Genomic DNA, 20,621 nt, shown 5'->3' on the forward strand with positions numbered 1-20,621 from the left:
ATCATGAGTAATACATCCAAGAAAGAAATAAATTAACACCTCTTTCTAGAAGCTTCATTTGCAGCTGTACCCTTTGCATATTTCAAACTGGACTCACCCTTCTGTTTCTTAAGCATAGCTTAAGAAACCTAATCAGTATGTTCATTTGGTTTGTCTTTATCATCTGGTCCTTTACAACAGGATGACATCAGATTATCTAATTTCAGATATAAATGATTATTAAACCAAACCTCATATTCTCGAAGCAGTCACAATCTACATTGAAATTACTTGAAGATCTGCCCACAATGATTCTAATTGGTTGAAGGTAGAATTGGATCACTCAATTACATGCAAAAATTAAAAATAAAGAAATACAAAAAATTTAATTGGTCTAATAATGACCTTGAAATTGAACTAATCCACTCAATTAAATCAATGACAAATTCAAACTGACATAACAGTAAAAGATTTAATTCCTATCTAATTTTTAATTTGAGAAATTACCCAATGATTCAATTTAAAAGATCTACTAAAACTTGGTTTCAGGGCTTCCTTATGTTGAGATAGAAGGAAGCCCTGAAACCAAGTTCTACTTGCATAAGAATACATACTATGAAAGATGGCGCATCAATCCAAAACCGTAACTTTAAAGGCAAACTTGAGAGTTTAAGTCCTTTGTTATGAAAGAACAGTTAATTTTTCTATTTGCATAAGAATACATATACATATTAAATTTGGTTTGGCTGGCATTTTTTCAAATTGGATGCCCTGTCATGGAAGGCCAGGGTCAGGGTTTTAAGTTTTGCTGACAGAAGGTTTGGTACCTACCAACTATTTGTACAACAAAAACCATGAGATTCCCTGAGTTGAAAGAGAGGGTTCAAATATTGTTAAATGTGGCAGCTGAGTTCAACCTTCTCTCAGATTGGATGACCTGTCATGTTGCAAGGAGGGGCGGAATGGAAGTGGCCCCTTCACACTACATCTCATATCAAACTTGCTATATCTCAATCAACGTATATGGGTCATTGATGATAGATTCCAGCAGGTCATATAATTGATGGCAGGACTTTGCACACGAAGGTAGGTAAACTATGCAAATCATAGGCAGCACCTCTTACTCGTAGCATTACTTTAGTTCAATCAGTCTTTGTTTCGAATTATTTGCATGTTTTATTTTTAATATATATATAAGAATTGAAAGTTCACATTATTGGGCTTTTGCATATAGGCGGAAGGGATGGAATTATGTGCCATTTTAGTGGCAGATAGAGGCCATGCAATGGTAGTTGCATATGGCTGCATCTTTGATTGCTTGTTCAGCTCTAATGTACCCATCATCATCTTCTACTTTAACCCCCTCCCCCCCCCACCCCACCCAAAAAAAAAAAAAAATAAATAATAATAATAAGTAATAAATAATTTTAAAAACACACACACACACAAAAGCAAGGCAGAATGTGACACATTGGGCATCAATTATAACTTAACTTGCATAATCACAAACCAACTATCATTAGCAGTGACAACATGCCCTAGAATCACACTTTACCAATAAAGATACATTTTGATATAATCATGTTTTTTTTTTTAGCACAATCCAAGCTTGCAACTTAAGACTTATCTTTACACACAGTGTGTCTATCTATCTATATATATATATATATAAGATTAGGGATACAAAGAAAGATAAAATAAGGTCTCAATCAAGAAGCAAAAACAAGGAAATTCACAAAGACAGCCCTAACATGTAGCAGAAATTAAAACATAAACCCTCAAAATCAACCACAATTGTATAAACCACAAAGTAACAGTTAGCTAGGGTTTCGCTACAGATACAAAGGGATGAACGATTCTAATAATTGAGTACCTCAATATTGAAACCCTAGAATTCAACTTCAACCTTCAAAGAAACAGAACAAAAAGAAAGAAACCCATATCCGAATTGATTGAGATCCGAACAATGAACCAAAAGAAAACTTGGAAGAGCGATAGAGAAACTTACATGAAACCAAGATCAACGACGACACAAGCAACAACGATATGTAGGAGCTTCGATCGCCAACTGTATGAAAGACAAGTTCGTGCAACAGAGGCAAAATTGGATTGACGAGAAGAAAGGGCAAAAAACTGAACATGCGGATATGGATTGATTGGAAGAAGGCAAATTTGGTAGAGGGTAGTGCGATTTGGATTGACGAGATTTGGATTCGGAGGGATTTGAATTTGACATGAAAAGGCGGAGATTGGACGCGCGAGAAGAAGGATGAATGATGGAGGTGATAGAAGAAAGGGTTTTGAAAAAGAATGATGAAATTAATATACAAGAGAAATTAATAAAATAAGATTTTGGAAAAAGAATGATGAAGTGTTAAAAGAGAAATTAATAAAAAAAAAATTGTCTAATTAAGATTATGGATTCAAGTTGATTTTTTAGACTCAATAACGACAGAACTTTTAATTAATAGTGAGAAATTTAAATATTCGTTATTAAAAAACTAATTTTATACTACATTTAACGAGAGTATAAATAATCTTTCGCTATAATTATGAAAATTATGTTTTTAACGACGGGATATTTATTCTCTCGTTAATTTTTTCTCGTTAAAAGCTATTTTTTTTGTAGTGTATTCGAGTCAGCTTCGTCCTCTTCCTCTTCATTGCCATCCACCACTAAAGTCGAGCCAGACTATGGCTTCGTCACCATTTCTAACTTCTTGTGAGTCTCCATCCACCGCATCAAAGACAAGCTCCGTATTAGGCTTTGTCACCATCTCCACAGAAGACGTGCTCTGACTTCGATTTCATTGCCATATCCGCAGATGACCATATTTGATTTCGAGTTTTAGACCACTGGCGCATCTTCATCTTCTTCCACAGTAAGGTTTCCGTCCACGTTCTGTTCTTATTTCTGTAAATCCGGCGAGCGATCTTGGTCTTCGTTCATCGATCTTGATTTTTCTCTCTGTTTCAGCGAGCAATCTTAGTCTTCGACCATCGATATGGAGTCTTCGTCCACTGATACCGATCTTGGTCTTTGTTTTAGTGAGCAATCTTCGTGTTTTCCATCTCTGCCGAAGTCAACCTCCGATTTTGACTTGCAGACCGCCATTCATCCTCATCGCCATTTTCGTCAACGGTAAGCTTTCCGGCCCAACCCTATCTGGTTTTCGATTTATCCTTCATCTAAATCTAATGGGCAATTTCATTGTTGTTAAAATCCTGATTTTATGCGTATGATTTTACGATGTTACGATTCGAAAACCTCTAAACGATTCAAATCTCATGTAAAATCTAATTTGGGATAAAATCCTATAAAATCTCGATTTTACATATACGATTTTATGATTCAAAGACCTTCATTGATTTAATTTGCAATTTAGAGGATGCTTCCAACGTCTCAATATCACATAGCATCTGACATTAGAACTTATGCAATGAATTGTTATATTTTGCCTCTAAATTGGAACTTGATTTAACATTGATTGCATAAGTTCCAATGTCACATAGCATCTAACATTAATTGCATAAGTTCCAATTTACTTTATTTAAATTATAATTTTTATTTGATTTAACATTGATTTCATAAGTAAATCAAGACAAACAATTAATTAATTAATGGACCACCCAACCCCAAATCGGGATTTTACTTGATTTAATCAATGTTAAATCAAGAAAAAAATGCAACCTAAATCTAATGGAAGATGTTGAAAGAATCCTCTAAAGAATTTTAAGCTATATTTTACCTCTAAATTACCTATATTTTTCCTCTAAATTGCCTATACCAACTTGCTAGTTTTTGAGCTATATTTTGGAAGTATCATCGTTTAAACTATAATAAGGAATAATCAAGTTATTAAAAGATATTAATTCATTTTCTACAAAATTATGTTATTATAAACATCTATTTACAAAAATTGAAGGGTATTTTTAATTATCTCTAAAATCTTACAATTTTATGGACCCTTTTTCGATCTCACTTAAAATCCTGATTTTAACTACCTTGGGCAATTTTGGTACTAAAAATTTATAATTACATAAAACTTTCACGAGTCCAACTTATTATTACAGAAAATTTAGATGTTTAGGGTTGCTTTGTGGCAATTTTTGTATTAAAAAATTATTATTACAGAAAACAACTCTCACATTATGCATATGATATTTTGTATAAAAATTTTGTGTGTATATGTGTGTGTGTGTGGGGGGGGGGGGGTTGGCTAAAAAATTATGATCATGGATAACCATGGACAATTAATGCAACTGTATGTCACTAATTAAGCCTGATAAACAACTAATTAAGAAGCAAATCCACTCAATGGATAGGCAGTGGCGATGCCACCCATGCTATTTTTTATTTTGCAAAACCTAGGTAAGTTAAAAGCAACTGCCTTGCCAAAAGCAGTCTTTACTATTTAGTTTATGTAAAATTATGTGAGTTTTTGTTCACTTTTAATGATGAAAATATTTTTCATGTGTCTTATGTAATTATATTATATAATTTATATGTTGATTTTATTAAATTTTTATTTTATACTTGGTAGTGAGTAACATGCCTTCAACAAGGAATCAACGTCAATGGCAACGGCAACGTTTAGGTTTATTTTAGACGATGGTCATGCAAGCGATTGTGATATATAATGATATTAGGTGTCGCAACCGACATCTCCCAGGGGCTCCTCATATAAATTGGGATGCTGAAAGGCAAATGACCCTTACACGAATGTTTGGAAAGAGTGATAGAACTTGTCATAACCTACTTAGGATGAAAATAGAGTTGTTTCACAGATTATGTGCTCGGTTACGAACATATGGATTGGTTGATAGTAGATCTATCCTAGTTGAGGAACAAGTGGCTATTTTCCTAAACACGGTCGGGCATGACGAACGTAATCGAGCTGGAAGTTTTAGTTTCTTTAGATCTAGAAAAACAGTGAATTATTACTTCCATAGGGTCTTACACGCTTGTCTCAGACTATATAGAGATACTGTCAGTAATGCCATTGTTCACAACTCTCTATACGAGAAAGAAAATGTCAAGCCTTGGTTCACATATTTTCAGGTTAGGTGTCAAAATTATTTCATTATATATTTTGTAAAGGTTCTGTTGACGTACGAGAACCGTCAACCGAAGTTCGAGAGCCCGCAATGCAATAACAGGTGCCGAAGAGTAAGGAACAGAAGCAAAGGAACCAACAATAAGCACACAAGATTTTTACGTGGTTCGGCTCGAATGATGCCTAGTCCACGGCTGTTCTCTGGTTATTCTGGTAGAGTCACAGTATGTAATTTTGTGATCGATCCCTTTACAGTGGCGTCTTCTTCTCTATAAATAGAGTCGTGTTGTTTACAATTCGAATCAGTTCTAAATATGGAAGGAGTCTATTTCGTTGATGGCGCTTTCCTTATCGGCTCCGGAATATCAGGGATAGGTTCCTTGTCTTCAGGGATTTGAATTACTTCTGATAGGCAGGTGTATATCGCTTCCGATAATCTCGCGGTCTCCTAACTGTTCTAATCTTTAGCGTATCCTTCGGCGAAGCGGAAGTCGTGATGTTGTGATGCTGGGATGTTGTTTTAAGTGAGCTCGCTTAGAGCGAGCTCGCTGTCTTCAGGTGACCTAACTTTTTACCGTGAGACTTCATTGGTGGTTCTCGATCTTTGGGCCTGGCGAGCCTCTAAGGAACTCTGGCCGGCCTATTGTGCCTTAGGTATTTTGGGTTCGCCTTGCGCAACCGAGTCCAGCCCGTCAGCTGAATTCCGGAGATCGCCCATAACATAAGCCCCCCAGCTCTTAGTGCAAGCTACGGACTGAGAGCTGTTTTAGTTGCCGCGACCTATTTATCCGCATTTCAGACTATCTCCCGTTCCTTCCTCGAGAAATGTTTCGAATGGCACGTTTTGTTCGTACCGCTTTTAATGTGCGCACTTTCCCCTTACTGCACGTGATTATGCCTGTGGGCCCCACGAGATATCGTGCGGCCGATTTACTTGGGGTATGTTATGAGCCGTTCTCAGATCCAACGGCTGAGATCTTTCGGGTAAAAGGTATAAATAACGGGTAGAGGCTTCCTTCTTCCCTCTTCACTTGTCATTTCGAATTTTTGTAAAGGCTTTTTCCTCCGTCTTTTCGCTCAGCATCGGTTACGATCGCCTTCTTGGTTCTTGGGTGCCTTTGCTGCCGTTCCCGACTCCGGCACCACTCGCTTGCTATTTTTTTGGTAAGTTCCAACTCTTTTAATTTGTCTTTTAGTTAGCTGCACTTCAGCCTTACTCGCGTACTGCCTTCTTCTTGATGGCTCGTCTTTTTCCAGTTTTGGAGCGTCGTCTACCCCTTTTTGGGCTCGTGGCTGTAGAAGCGAGCTCGTCTCACGTTTAGATATCTTTCGGGCTGGAATGTCCAACCCCGACCCCCCCTTGCTTTAGGTAGTCCTTGTTTCGCGGATCTTGCGCGACCTGATTGAATAGGGGAGTCCCTAGGGCCCTTTTTTTTTTCGTGAGTACTGGTCGGCTTCCGGCGACCTGACTCTAATTTTGTCGTAGATGTCCCTCTCAGGTCACAGGCGCCGCGACTACAAGATAGGAGACATGGACACTCCGACTTCTTCAGAGCCATGCGAAGGGTGGGAGGAGACTGTTCAAGAGCTCTCCTCTCGGCGAGATGGGGGCGCTCGGGAACTCGCTTCGTCTGTCTCTGCTGCTTCGTCTCAGCGATCTGGGGATGATCGAAGCGCTCGCGAGGTGTTCGAGCGTCATCCTTCAAACGTGACCTTCAGCGAGCTCAATTCATGGGTTAGGGAGTATAGCTTCCCTTCGAGCTCCAGTGCCATGGTTCCTTCTCCTGAGGACCATGCTGCCAACCCTCCTAAATGGTTCATTGCTCTGAGCCTTCAACATCTAGAATCTGGTTTTAGGTTTCCAGTCCCTCCTTACTTGATAGCTCTCCTGAATGACCTGAGGCTTTCGCCTTTCCAGCTCACCCCAAACTCCTACGCTCAACTTTCTTCATTAGCTCTCCTTTTTAAGAGGGCAGGCCTTGAGCCTCCATCCCCTAGGATCGTTAGGCTCCTCTTCTCTTTCAAGGGTTTAGGTAGCGGGCTGTACTATATCATAGCTCGTAGGTCCAAATATAAAGATCTCATGCCAAAAGGTAAGGCAAAGGGGAAGTCCAACGTAGGGGCGTACAAGGCACGGTGGTTTTTTGCCTCTTGCATTTCTCTTCATGAGCTCACGAGCTACGGCTTCGTTCAATGTCCCAGTAAGCGAGCTCATATCCTTGTTTTTCATGCTTTTCCCTCACTCTTTTGACTAACTGCTTTCCTTTTCAGATACTTCTGGTGAAAAGCCCAACTTGACCAAGGGCGAGGTTGAGCTGCTTGAGACTGTTGCGGCTCTGAAGACGGATGCCGACGACATCGAGCCTTCTGACGACCTGCTTCATAAGTTCGGGCTTGCCCCCTCCCTCAACATAAAGGAGATAGACAAGAAGAGGATAGGGGTCTGAGGGAGGAAGGACGTTAAGTCCGCCCTTGAATAGATTGACTTGGGTGTGAGCTCGGACGAAGGTGATCGAGAGGAACAGGCTGGTCCATCAATGCCGAGGACGATAAAACTAAAGTACGCCCCGCGCGGCAAGTCGGCGACAACCTCTGCTGTAACTTCTTTGGCTCCGACCTCGCAGGCTCGGGTGGATGCGCCGGGGTTTGAAGGGTCCATAATACCAGCGGCCGATCCTCCGGTGATTCCATCTGCTCTACCTGCCCCAGAGACAGTCACGACCCACGACTCCGAGGTGGTTGTGGCTATACCTGCTTGTGGGAAGGCTTGGGCCGAAGGTCAAACTGCCTCAGCTTCTAGGAGCAAAAGGAAGGCTCCATCGACTTCGTCTCCTATTACAAGGAGCCAAGCCGAGAAGAAGAAAAAGGCTGCCGCTCCTCCGGACTCCGCGGCCCAAGAGGTTTCTGTAGGGGGAGTATACTGTTGGAAATGTATGCCCTAAAGACACGTTTTGTTTAATTTATGGTAATGATGTTTCTTTTATTCAGTTTATGGCACATATATTATTTGCATTTAATTGTTGGAAAAGTGTCCATGCTATTAAGTAAGTGATTCATGTGATGGGTCGTTCTTCACAGTTAGGCATGAATCATGGGTACTTAATAAGCAAGAAAATATTACTCTTAATCTTTTGATAGAACTGGGCATTCTATCATGATAAGATCATTGTGCAATAGATCCTAATGGAGGATGGCTTGCCTTAGCCAGTAAACAGTCCGTTTACTCTAATTGTACAAGCGCATTTGGAATGCGTAGAGTGGACCTGTAATAGAAGCTAATGACAAAGTACTAATTATCATGGAGCTAGTCTATCACTGCTACTACGTGGACGAGTACTCTAATACTTGAGTATTAGTTGGTGGTCTAGTGAACCTAGAGCTATATTCTTAGATTCATTGTAGGTGAGGTCTATCAAAGATCAATAACCTTTTGAGTTGGGAGTATGGTTTCTAATTAGCTAAGACAGACTAATACAAGATAGCTTCTGTGATTCACCCCCTTGTGATTGTCCAAGAATAATCAAATAATCCAGGGCCCTGGGAACGTGACTTAAGAGTGTGTGCTTCTGGGTAGCTCCCAATGATAAGCAAGTACATTTGAGTAGTCACGGATTATTGGACTAGTGATCTGAGGATGGTAGAAATCATTTAGAGAGGTGTTAGTACATTATTCCTTTCTAAATGATGGGTGTTACGCAGAGGGGTATTTTCATCATTACACTAGTAGGTCAAAGACATGGCATATGCAAAATTATTCGTGGGGTCAGTGTTACCATATGGTGATAATTGAAACACTTAGAATGACAAAATATAGCTACTAGGTAGCAGGGATATTTTGGTCATTTTAGTAGCCGTGAATAATTTATCTTTTGGTCCCCGGGGTAGCTCGATATAACTCATGTATTATTTAATACATTTGGCTTGTTGGATGAATTACATTGAGAGAGAATTATTTTATTCAGAATGGTCCATAATTAATTGGGCTAGAATAAAATAATAGTTCATTAGTTTAATTAATTAATTGGGCTAACCCAATTAGAAAATTAATTAAATGGACTTGGCCCATTAGGGTTTGGCCCACTAGGGTTTTAACCCTAGGGTTCTCCCTTTATATTCTCTCCTTGGTTGTTTTTTCATTTAAGTCGTTTTTGACTCTTCTTCACCGAAAGAGAGGCCACGAGTTCGAGTCATACTCCAGAAGATCGAAAGAGTGCCTTTGAGTTCTGATGCGAAGGAGCCGAAGGATTGCAGGACAGCCGTCGTCTCCACTACGAGAAGAGGTTCCCGCTCATCCTGCTCCTATCGCTCCATTCCGTCCAGTAATCCGCCGAAAAAGTAAGTCTCCTAGATTCTAATCAATACGAGGAACGTTTTTTGATTAAAACGCTTCCGTTGCATGCTTTTGTATCCTCGTTCATGATCCTTCAAGTGGTATCAGAGCCACGGTTTTGTTGGTTTGAATCTAGGAGCATGCCTAGGATTAAAATCGGAAAAAGGGTGGTTCCTTTTACTGTTTAAATGCTGTTTTGTTTGCGTTTATGGATCCCTCCAAGAATGGTTTTAGATGCCTTGTAAACCTCATTAGTGGAGGTATAGGACGTTGTAATCTGTTGTGTTTATTCAAATAGATTCGATGTAAACCTTGCGGTTGGGGTATAGGCGGATGTACAACCAGTTTTGATGGTTGATTTCATCAGTTTTATTTTTCTGTAATGCTGATCATTCAAACAGAACAAGTTGCAGACGGAAAGAGGCCTGTTTTCCCTATTCGGTCAGTGCTGTTCATAATGCAGAAAGTTGCGATTTCGGCCAGTCAGATGCAGACGGAAATCAGCGTTTTTTCAGCCATCGTTTGCACAGGCTGAACGTGATGGAAGAATTGGCCAGATCTGGCTTCGGCTAACGGGTTGAGTCGACCATCACGAGAAATCAGTTCTTTGGAGGGTCCATGGAACACTGAGGCGGCTGAAGCGATCGACCTAGGGTTTTCTTTTGGATGATGCAGTTTTGGTGAGATGATCGGGCAGTTCTGCGGGACCGCCGTGCCTTCGGCAGGCTTCGCCCACCCCAACCCCAAAGTTAGCATCTAGGTGTTTTATTTGAAAACCATTCTTGGAGGTTAAATTATTTGCAATTAGATTATCTTTGTGATATGTTGCATGAAAATAATTAGTAAAAGGATGGAACCACCTTAGGATTAAACAAGACCACATTTAATGTTTATTTGTGAGATGTTTAATCAATTATATGGTCACTTAGGAATAATGAATAGAAAAGCATGTAACTCGTTTATTGTGCTTTTTCAATTGTGATCATATGTGGAGTTAATTCATGAAAACGTTTTATTAAACCAAATGATGAAATTAGTTTACAGGTTTACTTTTTCAAAGGATTTATCCCTTGGTATAGAAAGTAAATGTAGACTTAGATATTTCATAATAAGGTTTAAATTTGGGTTAATTAATCAAAAGAAAAATTAACTTATGGTTTACTCTCTCAAAGTTTTTTTTATCCTTGGATTAGAGAGTGTTTCAAGTTTAGATATTTTTCTAAGTATTAATGGAATCCAAAAGAAAAACGTTTTTAATCAAAACCCTTATTTTAAAAGATTAAGTGGGAGAGGGGTTCCAACGACCCCATGGCTTCCTCCACACCTTTAATTAGAGATCGTGGATGCCCTCGTGTCATTCTGAGCATGACCCCCTATAGGATGGGTATTCCATAAGGATCTAGATCTAATGGTAAAGGTATAACTAAAACCTAGGATATGTGTTGTTATCGGCCGGCCTATCGTTGGAGGTAATAATGCAAGATTATCCATAGGGAATGTGAGATAGTGGCCGCCCTATCGACGGAATTATTCTCTAGATCATTTCCTATTCAGGAAGTTTAGTTCGTGGTGGTTATACACTTAACTTAGAGAATTATCAACCTCCCTATCGGAGCTCTGTTAGTTCTTCTAAGAGCCAAATGACATATTATTGATAATAGTTTAAGGGAAATCTATTTTCAAGACATAATATGAGCTTATGTGCAAAATATTTGTTTTATATGTGCCTTGTCTAAACGTCTTATTTTTCCATAAATTGTACAGGAATGTCTGGTGGAGGTTCTTTCAGTCCCCTTGCTATGATCCTCAAGGATTCTAAGCTGGATGGGGGTAATTATGTTGACTGGAAGAGGAAGTTGAACATAGTACTCACAGCTGAAGGGTACAAGTATGTTCTGACTGACCCCTGTCCTGTGATTGGGAGAAACTCCACTGACGAGGAGCGCCAGGCAGAGGCGGAATGGAAGAATGCTGACGAGATGGCACGATGCTACATGTTGGCTTCCATGTCCGATGTGCTTCAATCGAAGCATGAGCATACGCCCACTACTTATGATATTGATCTGTCGTTGCGCACCATGTTCGCTGATAAGAGCCGGCCCGCGAGGCAGGAAGCTCTTAAGGCGATCATGACTACCAGGATGGCTGAGGGGGCATTAGTTCGAGAGCACATGCTCAAGATGATTGCTTACTTCGAGGAAGCTGAGGTCTTGGGAGCGACGATAGATGTTGAGAGTCAGGTAGACATGGTCTTGGAGACTTTGCCAGATTCATACTCGCAGTTCAAATTGAACTATAACATGAATAAATTAGAGATGAATCTAGTGGAGCTTATGAAAGAGCTCCAGGCGGCAGAGAAGATCATGAAGCCTACCTCAAAGGCTCTAGCTATTCATTCTGCATCTTCTCCTAGAGTTGGCCCTAAAGCCAAGAACTTCAAGAAGAAGAAGGGTCAGAACAAAGCAGGGGGCAAGCCTATAAAGCCCGGAGCTAGTCAGGCCGATGCCAAGCCCAAAGGCAAGTGCTTCAAATGTGGGCAGAAAGGACACTGGAAAAAGGATTGTCCTGCCCTCAAGGTGAAAGCACCAGGTATTGCTCTTTACTTAGAATCCATCAGTTTGGTAGGATCTTCATCCTCTTGGATAGTTGATTCAGGAGCCACTGATCATGTCTGTAATTCTTTGCAGGGGTTCAGAAAGACAAGGACTCTACTTGGAGGAGAGCATGGAATGCTGGTAGCTAGTGGAGCTCGAGTATGGGCTGAAGCAGTGGGAGTTTTGCATTTGTTTTTTGATTCTAATAGGATTTTAATTCTGAAAGATGTTTTATACGTTCCTGCTTTGAGACAGAATTTAATTTCAGTTTCTAAATTGATTTCTTATGGTTATTCTGTTTCGTTCCATTCTGGTGTCACTATCAGTAGAAATGGACAGGTTATTTGTTCAGGCAACGTATTTGGGAATCTTTATTATATTAATCCTATTAAAAGTCAAATAAACAACTCTGAGACTGAACCAGTTAATAAGAAGAGAACATTATCATCTAATGACTCTTATCTATGGCACTTAAGATTAGGGCACATTAATCCTAATCGGATTCAGAGGCTAATCCATGATGGGCCCTTGGGCTCATTGAGATTGGAAGAATGGCCTCAATGTGAATCATGCCTAATGGGCAAAATGACCAAAAGGCCATTTACTCAGAAGGCAGGTAGAGCCAAGGACATATTAGAGTTAGTTCATAGTGATGTTTGTGGTCCAATGACTACACCTGCTAGAGGAGGTTACGAGTACTTCATCACATTTACGGATGACCACACTCGTTTTGGTTATATTTATCTGATGAGGCGCAAGTCTGATTCTTTTGATAAATTCAAAGAGTTTAAGGCTGAAGTGGAGCGTCAAACAGGTAAATTGATCAAAATTTTGAGGTCAGACCGTGGTGAAGAGTACCTTCTTGGAGAGTTTAAGGACTACTTAGTACATCACGGTATAGTTTCTCAATTGACTGCGCCTGGGACCCCCCAGCAGAATGGAGTCAGTGAGAGAAGGAACATGACTCTAATGGAGATGGTAAGAAGCATGATGAGCCATGCATCTCTTCCTATTTCCTTTTGGGGATATGCCTTAGAAACGACGGCATACATTCTGAACTTGGTACCTTCCAAGTCTGTACCTAGGACACCCTATGAGATGTGGACGGGACGAAAGCGTAGTCTAAATCATCTCAAGATATGGGGTTGTCCAGCTTATGTATTGACTAAGGGGAGTAAATTGGAACCAAGGTCAGAATTATGCTACTTCATAGGATATCCAAAAGGCACTCGTGGTGGATATTTCTATTATCCTAAGGAGCAGAAAGTACTAATCAGTACTCATGCTAGATACTTGGAGGATGATCAGAGTATGTCCACTAAGGGTTCAAGCAGAGTAGAACTAGATGAGAAGTTATCTTCTGAACAAACTTCAGGTACATCTAGTGTCCCAATTGAGGAACCAAAAGAGACACAACTGAGTGTTTCTATACGCACGGAGCCTCGTCGTAGTGGGAGGGAAACTAAAGTTCCTGATAGATGGACAGGAGAAGCTTTCGAGCTAGTCTCTGACAATCAAGAACAAGATCCTACTAGATACGAGGAGGCTATCCTTGATGTCGATGTAGACAAGTGGCGCCTTGCAATGGATGCCGAGATTGAGTCTATGCATCTCAATCAGGTTTGGGATCTTGTAGCTACACCTGAAGGGGTAAAACCCATAGGGTGTAAGTGGGTATACAAGAGGAAAAGGGAAGCGGATGGAAAGGTGCAAACCTTTAAAGCAAGGTTGGTTGCAAAAGGATTTACTCAGAAAGAAGGGATCGATTATGAGGAAACCTTTTCACCAGTAGCCATGCTTAAATCCATTCGCATACTCCTTGCCATAGCATGTTATTATGACTATGAGATATGGCAAATGGATGTTAAGACGGCCTTTCTTAATGGCCATCTTAGTGAAGACATCTATATGTCCCAACTAGAAGGCTATGTTGTGAAAGGCCAAGATCACATGGTCTGCAAACTTAAGAAGTCCATTTATGGACTTAAGCAGGCATCAAGGGCATGGAACAAACGTTTTGATGAGTCTATAAAATCTTATGGATTTATTCCAAACGTAGATGAACCATGCGTGTATAAGAAAACAAATGGTGAAAAGGTGTCTTTTCTGGTGTTATATGTTGATGACATTCTCATCATAGGAAATGATGTAGGGATGTTGTCATCAATAAAGATTTGGCTATCAAGTCAATTTAGCATGAAAGATATGGGAGAAGCTAGTTACATTCTCGGTATAAAGCTTCTTAGAGATAGGAAGCAGAGAATGTTAGGTTTATCCCAATCTTCTTATATTGACAAGATATTGGTCAGGTTTAGTATGGATCAGTGTAAAAGGGCATTAATTCCTTTTAGACACGGATTGGGCTTATCTTCCAGGGACTGTCCCAAGACAGAGGAAGAAAAGGCGCGCATGAGTAGGATTCCTTATGCTTCAGCTGTAGAAAGTCTCATGTATGCCATGCTGTGTACCAGGCTAGATATCTGCTTTGTTGTAGGCATGATAAGCAGATTTCAGTCAAATCCAGGGGAAGCACATTGGCAAGCTGTAAAGCATATACTCAAGTACCTTAAGGCTACTAAGGATTATATGCTAGTCTACAGAGCTGATGACTTAGTTCCAGTAGGCTACACAGACTCAGATTTCCAGGCTGATAAGGATGAAAGAAAATCCACTAGTGGATATGTTTTCACCTTGTCTGGAGGAGCTATTTCATGGCGGAGTATCAAGCAATCTTGTATTGCTGATTCCACCATGGAAGGTGAGTATGTAGCAGCATCAGAGGCGTCCAAGGAAGCAGTTTGGCTCTGAAAGTTCCTTATAAAACTAGGAGTTGTACCGCATGTGGAAAAGCCTATTATACTTTATTGTGACAACACCGGAGCAGTCTCACAATGCAAAGAACCAAGGAACCACAGAAAGGGCAAGCATATTGAGAGGAAGTACCACCTCATTCGGGAGTTCATCCAAAAGAATGAGATAGTGGACCAGATATCTACATCAAACAATCTAGCAGATCCTTTCACTAAGCCTTTGGCAGAGAAGGTCTTTCGAAGACACTTAGATGTCATAGGGGTGGGAACTTATGAATTTTCATAGTCTTTGAGTGCAAGTGGGAGATTGTTGGAAATGTATGCCCTAAAGACATGTTTTGTTTAATTTATGGTAATGATGTTTCTTTTATTCAGTTTATGGCACATATATTATTTGCATTTAATTGTTGGAAAAGTGTCCATGCTATTAAATAAGTGATTCATGTGATGGGTCGTTCTTCACAGTTAGGCATGAATCATGGGTACTTAATAAGCAAGAAAATATTACTCTTGATCTTTTGATAGAACTGGGCATTCTATCATGATAAGATCATTGTGCAATAGATCCTAATGGAGGATGGCTTGCCTTAGCCAGTAAACAGTCCGTTTACTCTAATTGTACAAGCGCATTTGGAATGCGTAGAGTGGACCTGTGATAGAAGCTAATGACAAAGTACTAATTATCATGGAGCTAGTCTATCACTGCTACTACGTGGACGAGTACTCTAATACTTGAGTATTAGTTGGTGGTCTAGTGAACCTAGAGCTATATTCTTAGATTCACTGTAGGTAAGGTCTATCAAAGATCAATAACCTTTTAAGTTGGGAGTATGGTTTCTAATTAGCTAAGACAAACTAATACAAGATAGCTTCTGTGATTCACCCCCTTGTGATTGTCCAAGAATAATCAAATAATCCAGGGCCCTGGGAACGTGACTTAAGAGTGTGTGCTTCTGGGTAGCTCCCAGTGATAAGCAAGTACATTCGAGTAGTCACGGATTATTGGACTAGTGATCTAAGGATGGTAGAAATCATTCAGAGAGGTGTTAGTACATTATTCCTTTCTAAATGATGGGTGTTACGCAGAGGGGTATTTTCGTCATTACACTAGTAGGTCAAAGACATGGCATATGCAAAATTATTCGTGGGGTCAGTGTTACCATATGGTGATAATTGAAACACTTAGAATGACAAAATATAGCTACTAGGTAGCAGGGATATTTTGGTCATTTTAGTAGCCGTGAATAATTTATCTTTTGGTCCCCGGGGTAGCTCGATATAACTCATGTATTATTTAATACATTTGGCTTGTTGGATGAATTACATTGAGAGAGAATTATTTTATTCAGAATGGTCCATAATTAATTGGGCTAGAATAAAATAATAGTTCATTAGTTTAATTAATTAATTGGGCTAACCCAATTAAAAAATTAATTAAATAGACTTGGCCCATTAGGGTTTGGCCCACTAGGGTTTTAACCCTAGGGTTCTCCCTTTATATTCTCTCCTTGGTTGTTTTTTCATTTAAGTCGTTTTTGACTCTTCTTCACCGAAAGAGAGGCCACGAGTTCGAGTCATACTCCGGAAGATCGAAAGAGTGCCTTTGAGTTCTGATGCGAAGGAGCCGAAGGATTGCAAGACAGCCGTCGTCTCCACTACGAGAAGAGGTTCCCGCTCATCCTGCTCCTATCGCTCCATTCCGTCCGGTAATCCGCCGAAAAAGTAAGTCTCCTAGATTCTAATCAATACGAGGAACGTTTTTTGATTAAAACGCTTCCGTTGCATGCTTTTGTATCCTCGTTCATGATCCTTCATATACTTCGACATACTTTCGGACAACCTAAACCGCGTCCTTGGGAATTCTGCTCAGGCCTTGGAGAGGGAGAGTGTTATGGGAGAAAGGCTCCCACTCTTTTCTGCTTGTCACGGCCTCTTGGTAAGCTTTCCTTGTCTTTCATTTCTTCGTCGTTCCTTTTGCTTGCAAGTTTACATGTTTTGTTTTGTTTTGTTTTACCTTTCAGTCTGTCCTCAGCTGTGTCAAACAAGCGGAGGAATTTTCTGTCCTCCTGAAGGAGAAGGAGAGGCTTGTGACTCTCGTGAGGGACCTCAAGGAGGATAAGAGGAAGTTGCAAGATAGCCTCTCCTATCTGACGGAGGAGACCCAGAAGATGCGGAGTCACCAGGAGGGGCTCGTAGACCGCGTCCGAATGGCCGAGGAGGCTAAGAGGGAAGCTGAGGACGAGCTCTTTAAAGAGAAATCTATGTATGCCGAGGCCTTTTCCGGTTATAACGTGAAGCTCAAGAAAGCCTCGGAAGAGCTGGAGGAAATCAGGAAGGCACAGAGATCGGCCGAGGAGTGAGCTGACGCTGTCGCTCGTGAGCTGGAAAAGTTCAAGGAGGAGCTCATGCGGAAAGAAGTCGAGGTTGAAGCTCGGGTGACCCGAGAGCGCGAAGAGGCTGCCTCAGAAAATTCAATCGAGTTTCTGTATACTTTATGGACAGTTCACCCCGAGCTGGACGTCTCTTTCTTTGGCAATGATACCGTGGAAGAGTTTGCAAGGTATGCAGCCGAGGCAGCTGAAGGAGAGGCTGCTGGGACTTCCGCTCAGCTTGATTAGGCCGAAGCCCCCTACTGAAGATGCTCAGCTCGAGGCTGCTCCTCCTACTGAAGATGCTCAGCTCAAGGCGGCTGCTCCTTCTCAAGACGTTGTCGGCCTTCCTCATGAAACCGCGGCTCCCCCCTCTGACTAGGGTTTTTCTCCCTTTTTTTTTTTTTTGTAAGACATTTGCGTTTCAATGAAAACCCCAATGCTTTTGTATCTCTTTGGTTTTTTGGAAATTTCCAAATTTTCGCATTGTTAGCTCGTTATCGGCTGTTCGAAGGCCCGTCAAGGAGTTCGCACCTCGCAATGCTTCGGATATTGGCCCAGCTCAACGCTCAACCTTGCAACCCCCTTACCGCATCCCCCCTAGCTCGTAGTTCGTCATGCGATCTGGGAGCTAAGGTTTAATTCGCCGGTGACCTATCCTTTGCTTTACGAAGTTGAACCGTCGTCTTGGGAGTCGCCATATCCTTGGAAACAATTTTTGAACTCCGGGAATAGTCAGCGGACCTAGGAACGAGGGCTACCATTACGGCCCCGCTTTTCATGGTTTTGACTGTGCGTCCCCCCTTGTTCCAGGATGGGGCTTATAAATACCCCATTTGTTTTCAAGCTATCAGGGCATGTTTATTCTGGGTTGCTTAGTGGAATGTTCTTGCAGGCATGAGGCTGCTCGCTGTACCTCGATATTTTAGCTGCGACCAAGCGGTCCGGCAATCTTCTTCTTCTTTTTTCGTCGAATGTGGGAGGAAGAAGATTGCCGGCCGCTCGGTCAAAACTGAAGATTGTTGGATTGCGCGACTAAAGCTTGAAGACTGTCGAGCCACTTGGGATCCGGCGAACTTTATCTTTTTCTTGCTTTCAGGGGAGGCCAGAGATCATTGTGGACTCTGGTTATCCTCTAGTTTGTTTAGGCTTCATTCCTTCATGTTGTAGTTCGGTAGAAAATTCTTGTATCAAATACCTTCTTGTAATAAAACGATGTTCGGCTTGAATTAATCTTGTGATCTTAAAGAGTTTCTCAGAACGATTGTTCTTTAATAATAAATCATTGATTGTAGGTTGCATGTTGCTTGTCGCGAAAGCTTTGCCTAATTGAGCGGCAGGTCGTAAATAATTTATAGATCCTTTGATCAGCTCGTCGAGAGGATAAATGATCTGCTATTTGAAGTAACTTATAAAACCAAAACGAGCTGTCACAAACATAGAGAGAGTTGTAGTGCGACTTGGCCAAATCATACGCCTGCATAGACCATTTCACGATTGCAGCTAACGGGCTGCAGCTCGAGACGAGCTTCCCGTGATATTTTAGCGGGAGAGTCGAAGACAGCCAAGATACACGTCCAGGTAGGTCGCGGATCGACCTCAACTAACATATCAAGGCTTTTCTTGTAAATTCGTGGAGTTGAAGATTTGGCCAAGATATATGTCCAGGTAGGTCGCATAGCGACCTCAACTAACATACCATGGCTCTTTCGTGGTTGGTTCGAGGAGGGGGAATACCCAGGTAGACCGCAGACCATGGGGGTCTCAGCTAGTGATCCCTTCGCTCGAGATGGAAGTGGTTGCCCAGGTAGGCGCCAAACCGTGACATTGGGTCAAGATGAATGGGCCTCAGCTGGCAAACCACGACCTGGGGGAGGACCAAGAGGAATGCTCAGATAAGCCGCAAACCATAGCCCGTCGACTAAGATGAATGGGCCTCAGCTCGCAAACCATGGTTTTTACCCTTCCCCCGAAAATGTTAAGATGTCGTGGTGGAGAATAGACAACAAAGTGTGGCAAAATTGATCAGGCAAAAATTTATTGATCTCAATCGAGCTTAAAGAATTGTAACATGAAACATAGGCAAAAATAAACACTTTTACTGATAGTAGGGGCGGAGGTGCTCCTCGTTCCAGGCTCGCGGGAGGACAGCCCCGTCCATGTTGGCTAGATGGTACGCCCCATTGCCCAAGTCTTTGTGGATGACAAAGGGTCCTTCCCAGTTTGGGCCAAGCGTGCCGTCACTGGCTTTCCGAGCTGTGGGAAGTATTAAGCGTAGTACGCGATCCCCAACTTTATAATGCCTGATCCGGACTTTTCTGTTATAGTAACGCGCTACCCTTTGTTAGTATATGGCATTCTTTAAACGAGCTATGTCTCTTGCTTCCTCCAGTAGGTCCAAATTTACAGCTAGCAGTTCGTGATTCCCTTCTGGGTTGAAAGTGGCTCTTCGCTGGCTTGTTACCTCGTATTCTGCTGGGATCATAGCTTCGGATCCGTAGGCCAACGAAAAAGGAGTCTCCCCTGTGCTAGTGCGAGCTGTTGTCCGATATGCCCAGAGCACTGTTTGCAGTTCGTCTGCCCAAGCGCCCTTCCTGTTCTCCAGCTTCGTCTTTAGGACGTGTTTGATGATCTTGTTAACTGCCTCGACCTGCCCATTCGCTTGGGGGTGATCTACGGTTGTGAAGCTCTTTTGAATGCCTAGTGACTCACAAAACCGAATGAACTGCTCACTGGTGAATTGAGTCCCGTTGTCAGTAATTATCTGCTATGGGACCCCAAACCTGCAAATGATATTATCCCAGATGAATTTTTGTACCTTGGAGGTGGATATTTTGGCGAGTTCTTTCGCTTTGACCCACTTGGTGAAGTAATCTACCACCACGATAGCGTGCTTGCAGTTGCCTCGAGCCGTTGGGAGCGGCCTGATCAGGTCCATGCCCGAGAAAGCAAATGGCCACGGGCTGCTCATCTGTTAGAGGTAGGCCGGAGGAGCTCGCGGGACTTTAGCAAACCGTTGGCACTTTTCACACCTCTTTACCAGCTCTATCGGCATCCTGTTTCATCGTGGGCCAATAGAATCCCTGCCGAAGTGCTTTTTGGGCTAGCGATAAAGCCCCAGCGTGGTTGCCACAATGTCGAGCATGTATTTCCTCCAACACGATCCGACAATCGGGGCCCTCGATACACCTTAACAGTGGAGCTGTGAATCCTCGCTTATACAACACCTCATCGTGGATACAGTAGCGGATAGCTCGAGCTCGCAGTCTGCGCGCTTCGAGTTTGTCTATTGGCAGCTTTCCGCCCCGTAGATGCTCCAGAATAGGGCTCATCCATGAACCCTGGGGCGCGCCAATCTCCATCGTCTCAGCCGATTGTTCCGTGCTAGGGGCAGCTAGAAATTCCACCGGTATAGCCCCTAGGAACTCTGTATCTCGCGCAGTTGCCAGCCGAGCTAGTGCGTCTGCATGAGAATTTTCAGA

At 41.9% G+C, this 20,621-nt stretch overlaps 1 protein-coding gene across 1 annotated transcript in view; it reads right to left on the minus strand.

The window, feature by feature from the left end:
- Nucleotides 1–20,621, minus strand: part of LOC127809530 (cell number regulator 1-like) — a 95,592-nt gene that overhangs the window by 52,171 nt on the left and 22,800 nt on the right. The gene's annotated exons all lie outside the window — the stretch shown is intronic.

Source organism: Diospyros lotus, chromosome 9 (genome assembly GCF_014633365.1).
Source record: "Diospyros lotus cultivar Yz01 chromosome 9, ASM1463336v1, whole genome shotgun sequence".
Classification (NCBI taxonomy): Eukaryota; Viridiplantae; Streptophyta; class Magnoliopsida; order Ericales; family Ebenaceae; genus Diospyros; species Diospyros lotus.